This window comes from Crocuta crocuta, unplaced genomic scaffold (genome assembly GCF_008692635.1).
Source record: "Crocuta crocuta isolate KB4526 unplaced genomic scaffold, BGI_CrCroc_1.0 scaffold184, whole genome shotgun sequence".
Lineage (NCBI taxonomy): Eukaryota > Metazoa > Chordata > Mammalia > Carnivora > Hyaenidae > Crocuta > Crocuta crocuta.
Window position 1 is genome coordinate 4,927,110 of NW_027530006.1, and position 3,222 is coordinate 4,930,331.

Sequence of the window (3,222 nt, forward strand, 5' to 3'; positions counted from 1 at the left end):
AGCACATATATGGAGCTCTTTGTACTTTCTACTCAGTTTTGCTGTGAACCTAAAACTACTCTAGAAGATAGAGTCTGTCTAATAAAAAAAGCTCCTCTACCCTACTCCCCGCTATCTACAGTCCATTCATTAGGGAAAAAAATGATTTTTTGGCCATTTCTCACTTCTGTTTTTAGTTATTCTGGTAGTTGTAAGATGCTTATATCTTTAACCCTTGATTTTTCAGCTTTAGGAAGTTTCTCTTGATGCTGTGCTATGAAAGATGAGGAATTCAACTCGTGTTTATTATCCCCTGCCCTACACTAATTTTGTTGGCTGTATGATTTTACTAGCAGTTTCCTTTGAAGCTTTTAAACTATATTTCAGTGTCTTAACTTTAAGATATTGTACACATTGGGTTCGTGATATGTTTGGCTATCCTTCTCAGTACTTCACAACTGTCATGAAAGCCACCTCAAAGATTAGTAGGCATGGTGGTAACATGAATGTAACAAAGAAACATTAATCAAACCCAAATTGAGGGGCAGTCTACAAAATAACTGGCCTTTATTCTTCAAAAGTCAAGGTCATGAATAACAAAGACTGAAATATTATTCTAGATTAAAGAAAACTACAGAGATACTACAACATGTAATCCTGGATTCTGGATCAAAAAATATATTTTCTTTTTCTATAAAACATATAGTGGGACAAGTGGCACAATTTTAATAAGGTCTGTAGTAAATGTTAATTGGTTTTAATTTCCAGATTGTGATGATTGTACTGTGATTATGTATGAGAATGTCCTTATCTTTAGATAATACACAATGAAACTTAGGGTCAGAGGAACATTTGTTTGCTACTTACTTTCAAAAAGTGAATGTGGGTATCTAGAGAGAAAATGCTAAAGGAGATCCCTGCACTCATCACTGTTGATGGCTCTGGTGTGTGAAAGGTGGGCTTTGCTGGGAATGATATCCCCCACCCACTGCTGTGTTCCCATCTATTGTCGGGAACCCCCCCCCAGGACATCATGGTGGGCATAAGCCAAAAGAACTCCTATGTGGGTAACAGGGCCCGGAGCAAGCAGGGCATCCTATCCTCAAGTGCCCTATCAAGCCTGGCATCACCATCAACAGGGAGGCTATGGAGAAGATCTGGTACCACACCTTCTACAGTAAACTGCACATGGCCCCCAAGGAGCACTCCAGCACTCCCACCACTGGTTATTGCCATGGACTCTGGGGACAGAGTCACCCACACTATGCCCATACGTGTGGGGTACTTGCTGTGTCTGGACCTGGCTGGCCAGAACCTGATGGACTACCTCTTGAAGATATTCACAGAAAGTGGCTCTAGTTTCACCACTACAGTTGAGTAGTAATCATGTGTGACATCACTGAGATGCTCTGCTAGGTCAACCTGTACTTTGAGCAGAAAACGGCCACTGTGGTGTCCTCCCCCTCCCTGAAGAAGAGCTATGATCGGCCTGACAGTCAGCTGATTGCCATGGGTAAGAAGTGGTACCGCTGCCCTATAGCACTTTTCCAGCTCTCCTTTCTGGGTATGGAGTCCTATGGTATCCACAAGATCACCTTCAACTCCACCCTGAAGTGTGACACTGACATCTGGAAGGACCTCTACTCTAACACAGTACCAAATGGTGGGACCACCATGTCCCCAGGCATCTTGGACAGAATGCAGTAAGAGATCATGACCCTGGAGCCCAGCATGATGAAGATCAAGGTCATTGCATCTCCTGAATTCAATTACTTTGTCTGGATCAGGGGCTCCATCCTGGCCTCACTATTCACCTTTAAGCAGATGTGGATTAGCAAATAGGAGTATGATGAGTTGGGGCCCTCCATTGCCCATTGCAGATGCTTCTAAATGCCCTGCAAGTAGACATGTAGCATTTGCTGCATGAGTTAATTCCTAAGTATAAATTTACCCTGCAAAACGTGTATACCTCATGCTAACCTCATAAACTGGAATAAGCCTTTGAAAAGAAATTTGTCCTTGAAGCTTGTATCTGATGTCAGCTCTGGATGGAAGATTGTTGCTGATTTTGACTTCGTATTCAAATTAACTTTTCTCTTGGTATGTGTTTAATGCCTTGTATATACCCTTGATTTAAACCCCTTGTACACATGGCTTAGTCGTTTCATGGCTGAGGGGAGAACATGTCTATAGAAGAGAAATCCACTGGTTTGATGAGCATTCTCCATAAGATTCTTGATCTGAGCTGGGTATTAATGTGTGAGAGACACCTAGTTCAGGATTCCTCTAGCTGGAAAGATTTTTGAACCAGTCGAAAGTTCTTTGTCTTGTTGGTCTGACAGGATTAGGACCCACTTTGCTTTCTTATCCCGTGTTTTCCCATGTGGGTTGTTACTGCCTTGTGTTGGATAACAGTTTACATTCACACCTATACATTAATTCATTCTTTTAATATATGTAAGGGTTTGTGCATAGTTCTCAATTGTTTAAGAGGTAACAACAAATTTTGGTTTTCTCCTGTCATGTGAGAACATTCGGCTCTCAGCAACGTGTCATGTCTGTGTGAGGAAAATAAAGTGTTGCAGTAAACTGGAAAAAAAAATCAGCAGAGAGTCTCCCTTGCTTCTTGTCCCAACCTTCCCCTTTCATAAGAAACTTGAGGACTTGGGGTATCCAACAGAATATTATAGAGCATTTTTCGTAATTGTAGTTTTAGGACTTGCATTGTTTCTACCAGGTTGTGTTATAGTTAATTTAACCATTTACTGATTGATTATCCCTGAGAGCTTTTTTTCTGGGCTGTATTTTCTTCTTTCTTAGCACATTCTGCCTCACTGATCTTACCTGCAGTGTGCTGATGCCTCCCAAATCTCCATCTCTAGTGTACCGAAGACTTATGGAACTCACAACTGCTCTTGTCCTTTCTTTCCAGATTTTCTTAATCTTCCATAGTACAATGAATAGGACCACTATCAAACAATTGCTCAGGCAAAAAAACAATTGGGTGTCATCCTTGATTTCTCCATCTTCTTTATCCTCCCACATCTGGTAGGTCCTCAAGTCCTGTTGATTTTTCCTGCTACATGTTTTTTTTGTTTGTTTGTTTTTACTGTTCCATTCACTTTTCTCTGTCTTTAGCACACTGCTGTCCTAGTCCAGGCTACTGTGTTTATCAAATGGATTACTGTAGCTGCTTTCTGTCTGATTTCTCTGCCTCTAGTGTCTCTCTTCAAATTTGTTCAT

The 3,222-nt window shown here is 41.1% G+C and overlaps 1 pseudogene; it reads left to right on the forward strand.

Annotated features, from left to right (window-relative positions):
- Positions 1–975: 975 nt before the first annotated feature.
- LOC144231286 (actin, cytoplasmic 2 pseudogene) lies at positions 976–1,869 on the forward strand (annotated as a pseudogene).
- Positions 1,870–3,222: the final 1,353 nt, after the last annotated feature.